Source organism: Felis catus, chromosome D1 (genome assembly GCF_018350175.1).
Source record: "Felis catus isolate Fca126 chromosome D1, F.catus_Fca126_mat1.0, whole genome shotgun sequence".
Taxonomy (NCBI): domain Eukaryota; kingdom Metazoa; phylum Chordata; class Mammalia; order Carnivora; family Felidae; genus Felis; species Felis catus.
The window spans coordinates 13703206-13718388 of NC_058377.1; the positions used below are offsets into that span (position 1 = coordinate 13703206).

The 15183-nt window shown below is 47.6% G+C and overlaps 2 long non-coding RNA genes across 2 annotated transcripts in view; one reads left to right on the plus strand and one right to left on the minus strand.

The window, feature by feature from the left end:
- LOC123380345 overlaps positions 1-15183 on the minus strand; it is a 111220-nt gene that overhangs the window by 14103 nt on the left and 81934 nt on the right. The gene's annotated exons all lie outside the window — the stretch shown is intronic.
- LOC105260943 lies at positions 2273-15158 on the plus strand. The gene is made up of 4 exons (XR_006585951.1): positions 2273-2962; positions 6120-6276; positions 9711-9871; positions 14867-15158. It is a non-coding gene; the product is annotated as an uncharacterized LOC105260943 (long non-coding RNA).

Here is a 15183-nt window from a genome sequence, read left to right on the forward strand (position 1 = left end):
ACTTTAGGCTTTCTGATTTCAACCTCTTGAACCGTCTCGCTCTTGCAGCTGAGCTGGGAAATGGATAACTCTTTTCACATAATAGTTGAGAGTGGGTGTGTGGTTTGCAAGGTGCTTAAAAATATTTGCTTTCAGAGCTGGGGTTTCTAGTGCCACAGAGGCCCTAGTGAGGTGCAGGGGCTTGGGAAGGTGGTGGGTGTTTTAGTTCCTGTTCCCTTGGTCCACTCCTCTCTGGGTTCATTACCAGGAACAACCACACGATGTTCACACAACATAGAACAAGCAGACTGTGGCGGGGGGAGAGAGGGAAGACGAGTGGGAATGTAGTGAAGCTCAGTGGAGGACTGACCTGCAGATCAGACACATGCATCAGTCTTCATACCCTGCCCTGTAAAGCTCTGCAGCATGGGTCTCAAACTTTGTGCCTTACCGACCACCAAGAGGAGTAGGAAAAAAAAAAAAATGCTATGGCACCGCCTCCAGAGAATATGAATCAGTAGGTCTGATGAGGAGTGCAGAGATCTGCATATTCAACAGACAGTTCAGCACATGCACCCCGATGCACCTCGATAGCAGTGCCATCAACAAGAGCCAAAGTTTGGAAAGAGCCCAAATGTCCATCGACTGACGAATGGATAACGAAGATGTGGTACATATATACAATAGAGTATTACTCGGCGATCAAAAAGAATGAAATCTTGCCATTTGCAGCAACACGGATGGAGCTAGAATGTATTATGCTAAGTGAAATATGTCAGAGAAAGACAAATGTCATATGATTTCACTCATACGTGGAATTCAAGAAACATAACAGATGAACATTGGGGAAGGGAAGGAAAAATAAGATAAAAATATAGGAAGGCGAGCCATAAGCGACTCTTAAATACAGAGAACAAACTGAGGCTTGCTGGAGGGGAGGTGGGTGGGGGGATGGGACAAGTGAGTGATGGGCATTAAGGAGGGGACTTGTTGGGATGAGCACTGGGTATCATGTGTGAGTGATGAATCACTGAGTTCTATGCTGAAGCCAAGACTACACTGTATGTTAGCTAACTTGGATAAATAAATCTTAACAAACGAAACAAACAAACAAATAAACAAACAAACAGAAAAGACAAGCAGATGATTCTGATATCGGTTGGACTAGTTTCGGTGCAGGGACTAGATCCTCTGTCAGCAGGATTGGGCTCTGGGGCTTTAACAGGAGTCTGTGTTTAACAGGAAGAGTTTCACTTTCATCTGCTTTCTACATTGAGGTTCTAGACAAGATTACATTAGAACAAGGGGTCTCATGATCTCACTGTGGTTTGAAAACCACCGAACTAAAGCTATCTCATCACCTTGGGAAATTTAGAGTCCTGTGGCTTCCTGGCTTCAACATTCAAGGCCTTCTATGACCCAGTTCCTCTTGATGAGGTTTTGGCCACAGGCAACTCAGTGTCTCCAAAACAGTCTTCCCACCTCCCTCCCAAGGTCCTCTTCCTGCATGAAGCCTTCCAGGGCTATACCAGAAGGTCAGGGTCTCTGAGTTCTTGGGCAGGTGGGTTGTGAAGGAAGCATAGCTGGAGTGGGGCGGCAGGGGCGGGGGAGGGGCTGCGCCCTCCGAGCACATCCCTGCAACATGTTGCCTTTCTGTGAAATTTGCCAAGGTATCATCTTGAAATGATGGCGGTCGAGGGGAAACAGGGCAAGTAAACTTCAGGGAGACTGAAAGCCCCCTCCCCACCCCAGACCCTGCCCCAGGCTCTCTTACCCTGGACTAACACCTCCTGATGACCATGGGCAGTGGGAATCAGCTGCTCGCCTGGCCGAGCCTTGCAAGACGGTAGGGCAGATGGAACCCCTCTGGCTTTCACACCACCCACTTCTCCCGGCACGGGCATTGCAAGCTAGCCTTTTCGTCAGCAGGATGAAACTACGCTGGGCCAGGGTCCTGGTGAGTGAGGGTGGAGGCGCCCACCCAGCCCCTGTGCAGAAGGCTGGCTCTCTCACTTCCGCTGCTCCTTTGTTGATGGAGCAGGCGTGACAAGGGAGCCGGGAGCAGAGAGCTCTCATCCCGAGAGCTGTCAGCCTGACCAGAATGGGCATTCATTTTCAGGATAAATAATCAACTCAAAAAATGTACCAAATTCATTTTCAAATTGGCTTGTCAGATACACGTTTGCCCAGGACAAGTCGGTTGAATAAAATGTATCTTGGGGAGCAAGGTGAGCCGGCCTGTCTCATTCCCTTAGGGACATCTTGTAAATAAGGGCCATTCTTGAGGCCGGAAGCAGAGAATTCCCCAGAACAGATTGAATTCTGGCTTTGTCTTAATGAACGTCAATATTTATTACCAAAGGCGGTGTGCTTCTTGGAGTGATAGAGCATTTCACCATTTCAGCCCTCGCCTGTTGCCTTCCCAGGTACCAAATGCTATGTAATTGCGGCTCATAAAGGCAGCAGACAATATTGCCAAGGAAACTCACTCCTGGCTGTAAATCTTCATAATCAAACCCAGCAGAGCTTTGCTTTCTGGTTTGGACAGAGTGTCCCTGAGGGCAGGGCCCACCCAGATTTTCTAGTCCTCCTTCCTTGGCAGGGAGACCCCCGAACACCCTCTGGTGAGGCAGGGGCTCCTGCTGGGATTGGGGATGAGGGGGCCAGCCAGCAAGGGCTGGAGAGGCCGAGAAGTGACAGAAGTTACTGTCCCCACCCCAATGCAGAGCTGAGAGAGACAGACAATCACTCAAATCTGGAAGGGCCCTGAGAGGGTATTCTATCCAAACTTCTTGCTCTGCAAATGAGGAAGTGAGGCTCAGAGAGGTGGTTTTTGCAAGGTCACATGGCTCCCAGGCCAGGGCTCTTCCTATTTGGCCACACCATCTCCTGGGGGTTAAAGCGTGAGCTCAAAAGAACGCCCTGAGCTGGTTCCTCCTGCAAGGGTGAGTGGCTCCCAGCTGGAGATTTTCCTCGACTCCTGGTAGGTCCTACTGCCAAGAAGCCTGGCTTCCTGGGGTCTTGTCCAGACAGGTTGCTTTTCCTAAGCTGATGTAAGCCTATGATCTGCCTTGTCCTTTCCTGGGGAAACCTCTGGAAATCAACTCCAAACTCTGCCCCTTAACCAAGACATTCGTGGGGACAGCAATCCCAGCTGGAGAATCTGTACAAGGAAATGGAGATTCGTTTCAGGTTTTCCTCTGAGTGAACAATACATTTGTTTCTAGTAGGACCTTAGCTCTACTAAGGGGAGGAGGAGAGGTAAACCTCTCCAAGGAGTCTAGAAGGTCAAAGGAAAGCCTGAAATGCCTGAGCTCAGGACACTCGGCTGGACCAAGTTCAGCTTCTGGTTCTACCTCCTTTCTTCCTTCCAACTTGCTAAGGACAAGGATGGCCGCAGGGCAGGGACACAAAATGGGTTTTCGAGAGTGATGTCATGTGGTTCCCAGACACCAGATCGCTCTGCAGAAACTGCCTGGCTGCTGTTATGGGAGTTGTGTTGAAGAGAATTATAACTTTTGACAATGGACATCTCATCTTGCACAGATGCGTCCTTTATAGAATCTGCCAGCAAGATTACAGAGGCATCACAGCGTAATGGGAAGAGGAGTCAATAATTCTGGGGTTATTGATTGTAACCAGACCCATTCTTCTTTTTTAATTTATATTTTATCCACTTTTTTCAACCTGTTTTTTTTTTTTTAAACCCATCCTCACAAAAGCACCTGATGGATCAAATGCAGTTGATTACATTTTTAAAAATGATAGGAGTAATTTGCTGCCCTTAGGAAGAATCCAGGACAAGGCAGTATGTGACTAGAGGGGGAGAGGAATGCTTGTAGGGAAGGAGGTAAGGAGGGAGAGGGAAAGGAGGGGGGCACAGAGCAAAACAGGAGCAGTTTGGTGAGGACAGCCCTGCTGACCCTGCATTCGCTGATGCCCTGATCTGGATGAAGACTCCATCAGTGATCAGATTTCCTACAGCTTTGCAACTCCACTGGGTCCTAGTGCATCCCAGAGGATACTTCTCATCCCTCAGAGCCTACTTCCTCCAGGAATTCTTTCCTGATAAGGCAAATGGAGACACTGGGTGGGTCAGGACAGGGGGAATGTGCACCCAAACATACATGTAAATATGTGCATGTGTGTGCCCCCCTATGTGTCTTCATTCCAGAATGTTTACCCATAGGATGCAGCAGCTAACTTGACATGTGTTTTTTTTTTTTTTTCAACGTTTTTTTTTTATTTATTTTTGGGACAGAGAGAGACAGAGCATGAACGGGGGAGGGGCAGAGAGAGAGGGAGACACAGAATCGGAAACAGGCTCCAGGCTCTGAGCCATCAGCCCAGAGCCCGACGCGGGGCTCGAACTCACGGACCGCGAGATCGTGACCTGGCTGAAGTCGGACCCTTAACCGACTGCGCCACCCAGGCGCCCCTTGACATGTGTTTTTAATGGTTGGATTGGGCTGTGTGGAGCGAGCTAGAAATAGCTTGTAAGCTCTTAAAAAATTGGTTATACATTTTTGATGTCCCCAATATCCCTTCTGATTCTAACCCACTATGTAGGGTAGTATGATAAAACTGTTGGGGATTTGCTGAATAATCCCCAGGGAATTAAACAATCACTTAAACATCCTTTTCTTGTGGAGAAGTGACCAGGGACTTCTCTGGTCACCAAAACAGGTGCAATGCGAGTTTCTGGTTCAATTTCTAAAATGCCCGATGGCTATACTCCATCGGCTTCGCTTCTCGTTGAGAATCCTTCACTCTGTTTCCATTGATCATGAACTAGACCACGGAACGTCCAAGTAGAGAAGGGCTTAGACATTGCTGAGTTCAAACCTCTCATTTTTCAGAAAAGGAAACTGGGTCCCGGAGGCATTGACATGAACGTGCCTCACGGCCAACAAGTGGTTTCGGTTAAAATTGAAGGCACATCAGTATACTCTCCCCATGCAAAATTGGTCTCTTCTCTCCATCGCTTCGTTTTCTTACATGGACAATAGCAAGAACCGATCACCTGGGTCTCTTCCCACCTTCCCAAGGTGGCCCAGCTGAGTTACAGAAAGTACTTCTTTCCTATTTGCTTCTAGATGGATCTGAAAGTAGGCGGGGCTTGAAGAAACTGTAGGAGGTAGAAATAGAGCTAGATTTCATTTCCTCATCTCCTGCTGACTCATTTTGTGTAGGCCTGGATCACTTTTTTCCAGGTGGGGCTGGTACTGACATTCTGGAAGTTTTCGTTAAGGTCAAATGAAATGAGAAAGAAAGACTTTTGTGTCCTTTTGCTTTTTAAGGTGGGCAAAAATATGCCACAAGAATTCTGGATTGTGCTTCCACATCTAGGATGTGGGAGAGGTTCCAGAATGGATGAGAAGGAGCAAGGGGAACATTTATTTTTTCTCAGTCTATGTCTTGAGGGACCAAGGAGACCCACAAAGATGGCCATGATCCTTGGCTGACCTTGACTTCTTGCCTGGCCCTGTCTCAATCTCCATAGCCAAACCCTCTAGCCATTAGCCAGAGGCTTGCACTGTCTTTTTTTCTTTATCTCTGACCTCCTTAGAGGTGGTAACATTTGCTTTGGTGAAAGATACTAGCCTCTGAGTCAGAAGACAAGAGTGTGAAACTAATCATTTAACTTAGTAGCTCTGTGATCTTGGACAAGTCACTTCAACTCTTCAAATCTCTGTTACTTTGTAAAGCAAGCGGAAAGATGCCTGTTTACCCTACCTTACCCAGGTATTGAGGACCAACGAGGATAGTTTGATGATATCATGGCATAAATTGGAATGTGCCATCTGCATGTAAGACACTCTCCAAAAAATAAACTGTTTGAGAACAGTTTTAGAATTACAGAGAATGATAATTCAGAGTTCTCACATAACCCACACCTAGTTATTTCTATTATTAACATCTTACATGAGTACGGTACATTTGTTACAGTTAATGGACCGATAATGATAAATTATTATGATGAAGTTCATAGTTTCACTTTCCTTCATTTTTTCTTAATGCCCTTCTCCTATGCCAGGATCCCATCTGGGATGTCACATTACAGGTAGTTGTCAGGTCTCTAGGCTCCTCTGACCTGAGACCGTTTCTCACACTTGCCTTGTTTTTGATGACCTTGACAGTTCTGAGGAGGACTGGCCAGGCATGTTATAAAGCGACCCTCAGATGTGATCTGTCTGACGCTTTGCTCCTGGTTAGCCTGGAGTTCTGGGTTTGGGGGAGGAAGACCGCAGAGGCAAAGTGCCATTTTCATCACATCACATCACTGGTATATCACAGGTGAGCTTTCTGTTGTCTGTACTGATGTTATTTTAGAATCATACTTTGTCACTAAGAAAAGCCAGGGACCCCTGTTTTAGAACCCACTCTCACGGTGTCTGGGTCACATGGCCCTGGAATAAGAGTCCTAGTACAGTTTTTCCCCTAAAACAGGAGAGGTTCTTTCCAGTTAGACCACTGAGTCTGCCTTTCTGGTCACCTGGGCTTAACACTAATGAGCTGCTAATAACACGACCGTTACCTATGCAAATGAAGGGAGCCGGCTGGAGGGGGTGCGGGCAAGCGCTCACTCCCTTCCAGTGCTAAGTAATCAATCACGTTGCTGTGGTTATTAACCATCTTAACTGAGGTGCTCTAAGAACTGACCCCCGAGGGCACCTGGGTTCCTGGCTTATTTACATCAGTGGATTATTTCTCAGGAGACTCTGGGCCTGGGAGGGGTTCATTCGCTTCTGCTCTAGATTAATGGAGCAGTGTGGCATCAGGGGCTACAAAGGAAAGAGTCTAAAACTCTCTATTTGGTTCACCTGGGGAATGCTGTGTGTATCTGGGATATTACTTGCCCGTTCTGTGCCTCAGTTTCTCTTCTGGACACTTGTAAGTAATGGCTTTTATGACTTAGCCTCTTCCTTGTCAGGACACGGTCTGGGGAAGTGGTTTCCCATGGGATGGCCGTACTCTGACTCTACCTAGTTATCACTTGTGGGACAGGATGACACGTTGACATTTGTGGCCCCAGAAAAGCCTGGAGAGTTGGGAGTCACAACAAGGGTACAGGCATGGGAGAGCAGATAGGCTGGTGGGCAGCAAAGCACCAGCACACATGCCCTAGTTCTTCCTCTGCAACGAGAGGCAGAGGGAGTGGACAGGATACGGAAGAAAAGAACTTCTTACATTAATAAACATTTTAGGGCCTCCTGGGTGGCTCAGTCGGTTGAGCGTCTGACTTCAGTTCAGGTCATGATCTTGCAGTTTGTGAGTTTGAGTCTGTGCCGACGGCTCAGATCCTGGAGCCTGTTTCAGATTCCGTGTCTCCCTCTCTCTCTGCCCCTCTCAAAAAAATAAATAAACATTTTTTTTAAAAAAGTCTTTAAAAAACACATTCTAGTTGTTTGCCACAGAAGCTGTCTTTTTTCTAAAATCAGGACAAATATGAGATGGTCTCTGCAGAACCCTTCGTCCCCAAGACACATAACATGCTATGTGCCTTTTTCTCCCATATTTTAAGTGTCTCTGGCCTCTGTAGGCTGGACCTACCAAAACCAGCTTTTAGTACCCCTCTACACCTAGATTGTTGGGGCACAGAGGAGATACCTCCCAGTGTGGCTACCAAGCTAAGAATGGCCCTCACTCCCATGGCACCGGTCCCCAGGACACCGAGTGGGGTTTGAGGTTCTAATAAATCAGAGTTTTCCCCTTTGGGCTATGAAACAATTGGAAAATAGAAGAATCAGACAGGGATCAATGTATCAGTTTTGTGGGTGGTAAAGTTGTATGGGAAAATAAGGTTTGGATCTGAGGCTTAATGAGGTTTGGCACTTGGGCTTTCTTTCCTTCCTTCCTGAATTGAAATTTTGGACGCAGTCATAGGCAGAGACATTGAGTGACTGCCGGCCTGCCCAGGTGAGCTCACTACCGGAAGAAGACAAGAATGCTTGTGGCCTGCGTGCAGGCCAATGAGGAGTGGGAAGTTGTCAGAGAGAAAGAGAGTGCATATGTCAGGAAGGGGATCACAGCCTGGGTGGGCCTGACTTCATCAGGTCAAAGCTCTTCAAAGGGACCGGGCTGTCCCCTGAGAAAGAGATTCCCCTTGCTGGCTTGACAAAATAAGCCACATATTGAAGGAAGGCCACAAGGCAAGGAACTGGGGTGCCCTTTATGAAATGTGGGCAGCCTCTAGGTAACACCAGCAAAAAGTCAGGGTCCTCAGTCATACCACCACAAGGATGTGAAATTTGCCAACAACCTGAATGCGCCTTGGAAGCAGCTGCCTCCCCAGTTGAGTCTCCAGATGAGAATGCAGCCAGCCAACCCCTAGACTGTAGCCCCTGTGAGACCTTGAGCAGAGGACTCAATTAAGCTGTGTCTGGACTCTAGCCAACAGAAAATTGTGAAATAAAAATGCATCTTGTTTTAGGTCACTAAGTTTCTGATAATTTATTATGTAACTAGGAAAACTAATACTATCCCCTTGGAGAGAAATGAAGGGGACAGGAATAAATGGTGGAGAAAAGAGATGTAATGTTTCTGTGAAGGAAGCAGTTATTTTATGGTCCCAAGAAGTGTGGAAGGAAGGAGAAAAGGTCCTTCCTCCCATTACACTCAGTCTTTATTGTCCCTCACACCATCCTATTTCTTTTCTGAATTGGATTTTTGCAAGAAAGAGAAATAGAGTTTGAATGGAAATCAGAGACAAGCTACACTATCATTTGCACCATATAGAGAGGTTCTGTCAACACCCCTGTTTGAGAATCCTTTTCTTCTTGTTTTTTTTTTTTATATTTATTTTATTTTATTTTTGAGAGACACAAGCAGGGCAGGAGCAGAGTCGGGGGAGAGAGGATCTGAAGTGGCCTCTGTGCTGACAGACTGACAACAGAGAGCCCAACGTGGGGCTCAAACTCAAAAACCATGAGATCATGACCTGAGCCAAGTCAGAGGCTCAGCTGACTAAGCACCCTAGGTGCCCCTCTTCTCAGGTTTTGATTTTGCAATTCTTCCTTCTGTTCCATGACATGTCCAACTATCCTTCCAATAAATCCTTCATCCTGCTTTTTAAAGAAAGAAAATTCTTGGGGCATATGGGTGACTCAGTCGGTTGAGCGTCTGACTTAGGTTCAGGTCAATATTTCATGGTTTGTGAGTTTGGGTCCCGCTTTGGGCTCTCTGCTGTCAGTGCAAAGCCCACCTCGGATCCTCTGTTTCCCTCTCTCTCTGATCCTCCCCTGCTTGCATGCTCTCCCTCTCAAAAATAAATAAACATTAAAAAGTTAGAAAAAATTCTTAAGCCAGCTAGAGATCGTTGTTCTTGCTTGCGACCCAAATAAATGTTACAACCTGTTAAATTTTGCTGTTAGTCTAATTGCCATAAATTAGCCCCCAACACAGTGCCTATCCTCACTGTTTTTCTTCTGGAATAAGAACCTTGGGCTCTTTTCTGGTGTCTTTGGTCCACTAATTTTCCAGCCCTATCATTGTTCCTGTTGCTGATGATCTCACAGAGATCAGTGCCAATCTGGTCCTAACTTTTTAGCTGGAGGCTGCTGTCACTGAGAACCCTCAAGCTGGCTTCAGGGAGAGGGACACCCATTCTTCTTTTAGCTCCACCTTCTTAAACATGGGATTTCCTCTTTTCTAATTCCCATCAGCCCAGCAGAGATCAGACTATGATTTTTACTAAAGCCTTGAATCTAACAGAAGTTTTTTGCTTCTAGCACTGGCCATCGTTAGGATCCACACGTGTGAAGCCAGCTCCAGAGCCCTTTGATAATGGGGCTACATCCCTTCCCAGCATCTGCTTGCTTCCACACATGCAGGTGCCATCTCTCTCCCATCTCTCCTGATTCCAGATCATCTGACCCTGATTCCCCAAATGGTAGGTATTTTCTTTTCTACACCAGTTTTGTTTTTGTCCTGAGATTAACTTTGTCCTTCAATGACTGATGGTGGAAATATCCATTACATTCAGGGGTAACTTCAACTCACCCCCAAGGTTGAATCTATCTGCATTATCTCAAACATTGATACATTGGTTCCATATGGCATTAGCCAAGGTCTGTCTTATTCAGTATCAGCTAATGTTGTTTGTCTACATGAACAGTCTAGTCTAGCTTGTGTTGGATGGATCCAGCGTCCATTGTGATGGATCTAAACGGCACAGTACCTTCCTCCCGTTCCCTTCTCCCAATCTTAATATTGGGTCTTTTGGGGAAACAACAGTGGATAAGGAAACAAGCCCATGGATACATCACTCAAAAACAAACAGTAATTTTCAAGCACCTCTCTCCTGAAATATAAGTTAAGAAAAAGAGAAAAAAATCCAATCAAATATGTAAATGGTGAGGATAAATTACTCTAAATGTGTGATATTAAATAGTACACTTGAAGGCTCAATTTGAAGCATCAACATTTGGATTGCTTCATGGCTCCCAGATCTTCCTCAAAAATTTTAGTGTGTCCTTGTTTTTGGTTTGCATTGGTAATATGTTTCTTTTGATTTTTTTTTCCAAACTAAGGAGTACTTTCCTCCAAAAGTTCAATTCCAGTCTCCAATGGATTCCCTTTGGCTGTTTGATAGGGTGGAGGAAACCTTCTATTAGATGTTGGAAGAATGAATTCTAGTTCTTGCTCTACACAGACTAGTCACATTAGCTTCAGAATTCATTTAATCTTTCTAGAAACTTTATTTTATCTGTAAAAAGAGATGAAATATATGCTATTGTCTAGTCCTAAGGTTCTATGCTTACCTGGGCGTTAGTAGCCAGGGTGTGACTGGGGCAGTCATACCAGGTACGTGAGAACTTAGCTGCTTTATTCCAGAAGGAGTCAGGAGCCTCTCATGCTGGCTGTTCTGCTCATGTTTGTGGGTAATAGATGTGAAGGGGGACAGACACATACTGCTCATTGAAATGTGGGTATAGGATAGGACCTATCTCCTGGGTGAAGGTGCCACTGTTTTCTCCTAACCAGACCAATGCCTCTGAAGCATCACCAGGCAGGTCTTATCTGACTGTTGTGGAGGACATGGCATCTTTGAGCTAACATCGACCCCACCTTGTTCTAGCCCACCCATTTCTGTGTTCGGATTGTTCCTTGGCCAAATATTTCATGTTACATATAAGACCTTTCTGTTTGTAGGATTACCTGGTCCTCCTATTTCCCTCTGGTCCCTGGGGCCACTGGTAGCTGGGTTGTGTCCTTGTCTTCCCTCTTTTCTCTACCGTCGAGAACTTTCTGAGTACCTTTGTCTCATGGGGCCATTCCAGTCTAGCCCAACCCTTTTATCAGCAGGCCCTGCTTTCTTACCTGGCCTTTGCTCTCCCTCATACTGCTCCCTAGGTAGCAACTCCCAACCTGGGGACAGGGTCAAATGCATCGGAGCCAGGAAGTAGGGGTCTAAGATGAGCTACTGTCACTCAGGAGCCCACTCTCCCCCCCCCACCCCCCCCCCACCCCCCCACCCCGCCATCACAGGCAGGGTCCCCTGGTGCTATGCTGGCACAGGATGACTCACAAGAGTGCACACCTCCTACCTGCCTGTCCAGCTGTATTTGTGTGTACAGATAGTGTGGTGCCAGACAGGCAAGCTTGGAGTCACTTAGGGGGATGATGAGATCCCTCAGTGTGTGTGTTTTAGAGTCTGCTGGGGACACTGCTATCAAACAGAGGGGTTTTTGTCCCTAATCACGTGACTGGGTATCCAAGTCAGCAAAAGAAAGCAGGTAGTAACTGAGAGAAATAAGGTGGCGAGCATTTAAGGGACATAGTTACTACTTTCTCCTCTCCTCCAGTTGTCAGACTTCCGAAGGAAAGTAGAGGTTGAACGCCTGCCATGTGTTGAGCTCTTCATTATATTCTTCTGCCTACCATCCCCCTCTCCATACCTATGTTCGCCCATGTTATTCCTAGAAACCTCAGCTCCCATCCCAAACTCCTGCCTGGCCCTTACTCTACCAACAATTCATCGCTTTCTAAATCTCACTTCCTATCTCCATACTATTCTCACAGGGTTAAGTTAATGACTTTCATTTTATCAGTAAGGACTGCAGCTCAAAGGCACAGTAGTCTTGCTGAGGTCAAAGGGCCAGAAGGTGGGAGAGCAATATTCTACCCTGGGTTTGTCTTTTTTTTTTTAATTAAAATTTTATTAATTTTGAGAGAAAGAGAGTGTGAGCAAGCGGGGGTGGAGGAGAGAGGGAGGGAGAGAGAGAGAGAGAGAGAGAGAGAGAGAATCCCAAGCAGGCTCTGCAATGATATTGTAGAGCCTGATGTGGGGTTCAAACTCATGAAGCATGAGATCATGACTTGAGCCGAAATCAAGACTTGGATGCTTAACCGACGGAGCCACCTAGGTGCCCCACCCCCTGGATTTGTCTTACTCTTTTTTTGTTGTTGTTGTTAAATTTTTTTTAACGTTTATTTATTTTTGAGACAGAGAGAGACAGAGCATGAACAGGGGAGGGGCAGAGAGAGAGGGAGACACAGAATCTGAAACCGGTTCCAGGCTCTGAGCTGTCAGCACAGAGCCCGACGCGGGGCTCGAACTCACGGACCGCGAGATCATGACCTGAGCCGAAGTCGGCCGCTTAACTGACGGAGCCACCCAGGCGCCCCTGGATTTGTGTTACTCTACAGCTCACAGCAACTCATGGGCCAACAAGTACTCCCTGTGTCCCAGAGCCTGGGGTGGTGCTGGCTGCCAGACGATGAGCTGAGGTCTTTACTCAAGGAAATCAGAATTCAGTGTGGGGGTGGTAGTGGTGTTTTGCGCTGCTTTATAAAAGCAAGAGAAGAGGGGAGTCAGGAGGAACTTGCTGGAGGAGGTGACTTCTGATCTGGGTCGTGAAGGTTGGGTAGAAATTGGCCAGTTCAACTAGAGGGACAGGGGGCTCTGGCGGAGGGGCGGAGATAACACAGTCCTGGACACAAAAAAGAGCAGGGACGGAAACCATGGCTTCCCTGGCTGGGGATGGCCCGTGGGCATCAGGACGACTGTGGGAAATCGTACACCAGGTGGGGGGTGTTAGCCTATTCCTGAAGCAAGAGGGACCTTCCTAAGTGCCAGTGGTGACAGCATGCAGTCAGGGACGTGCCTTAAAAAACAGACCGGCAGGAGTGCACAGAGGCGTGTGTGAGTATGAGTGTGAGCTTTTGATAAAAACGCTGAAGATGTGGAAACCCATTAAGAGGCTTTTCCAACAGGTTAGAACAAAAGTGACAGAGCCTGGACCTTGGCGACAGCAGGGGGATGTGAGGTGGGGTGAGCCTGCCAAATAATTGTGGTAGACCATAGACCAAGCGCAGAGATGGATTCACCGGTGGGGGGCAGCCGGGGGGGGGGAGCAAAAGGGAGGTGTCGGGGATGACGAGGATGTTTTTAGTTAAATCACTTCGGTGAATGATGGTACCACTAACTCAGATAAGGAATGTGCGAGGAAAATAATAAGGTCAGTTTGGGACACAGTAGTGGAGAGCAGCACGCCTCTGCACGTTAAGGCTGGGGGAGGTCTCCGCTGTCCCCTGCATGATGAGGGGAGGAAGGGGGTCGTAGGGGCGGTGGTCAGAAGATAAAGGGGTTCTCCCAGGAAATGGTCGGGGCCCGGGCTGCTATCCTGGCCAGCCAGTGAAGGTCGGCACTGGAGAAGCCCCAGCACCGGCTGTAAAGCTAGCCTGCATCCCCGGCTCTCTGGTCACACCAGTGCCCCCCTCTCTGCTTGTCATGAGTCAGACACTGACAGCCTCCATGGTGCTGGCGATTTATCAGTGAGTGGAAAAAGATAATTGACCACCATCTCACCTCGCCTCGCCTCGGCTGATAGAGAGAAATCTAACTGCTTCATTCCACTGTAATTTCATATAATTCTCCATCTTTTTCTCCCTAGTTTTTACTTGGAAGTTTACACAAGTGATTGATGATTTGCTATCAAATATAAAAAAAAAAAAAAGAGGCTAAAATATCATTGGACAGTTTAACAGCCTTTAAAATATAATGGTCTCTCTGGCTGGACATCCGCAGTAGCCGTAGGAGCCCAGAAGGTCAAGCTTTAATGAACTGGTGGGAAATTAGGGAAGGAAAGCGAGAGTGATCCATGCTCAGAGCTGGCTCCACAGTCCGCTGACCTTGGGGGAAGAAGGCATCTTGTGATTTATGGACCCCCTCTGGGAGCATTTCTGGGGCTGTCGGTAGCCCTTGGGGAGGGTGGCGGGGTTGGCCTGTGATGGGGGCTGTGACGGCCCTGGCTCCTGAGGCCGTTTGCTGGGGTCTGGCCCTTGGTTGTCCTCTCAAGATCACCCAGGGCTCAGCCTCTTAGCAGTGATCTCTCCGGCCTTCTGTCTCAGGGACAGCCAGCCTCTGACCCTGTCCAGGGAGCTCAAATGTTCCCCCCACCATCAGTTTTGTTCCCTGGAACCCTCTGACTTGCTCTCTGTATCCATATTGCTTCATTCTTGGGAGTGGAACTAGCCATAAAGCCTCTTTGCATATCAACCTCTGAGCGTATCAGCGTGATGTGGCAGGCAGAGGAGGGGAAGGACAGTTATCTCCTTATGCATTCTTATGCATTCTTCCAGGCCCTAAGCTGTATAGCATCTCATCGGAATCTTTCTCCCACCTCTCAGGGAATTATTATAATGCTCGCTTATAGATGAGGAAACCGTGCTTCAGAAGACGCAGTTCAGAAGCTGCTAAACCGGCAGCCAGTGATCCTGGTTCCTGGCATTCGTGTCCTTATGCAATCCCCTCCCCTGGGGTGTGAGCCAAACCCAGAGATTTGTTTCTAATGAAAAGAATACGGCAGAAATGATGGCATGTCACTTGTGAGATTAGGTTATTAAAGACTTTAACTTTCATCTTGTTCTCTTGCTGGCTCAGTCTGATGCAAGCCGGCTACCTCGGTGGGAGCTGCCTCATGGAAAGGTCTAAGTGGCAAGGAACTGAGGGAGACCTCCAGCCCACAGCCCGGGAGGCCCTGCGTCTCGTCAACAGTCAAGTGAGTGAGGTTGGAGCCCGGAGCGTACCTCCGTGGGTGAAGCTGGGAGAGGTGTGCAGCCCCAGGCAGCACCCTGACTGTAGCCTGGCAGACCCTGGACACAGGGCCCAGCTCAGCTGCACGTGGAGTCCTGACCCACAGCAACTGCAGGGTAATAAATGGGTGTTGTTTTAAGCCTCTAGGTTTTGGAGTATTTTGC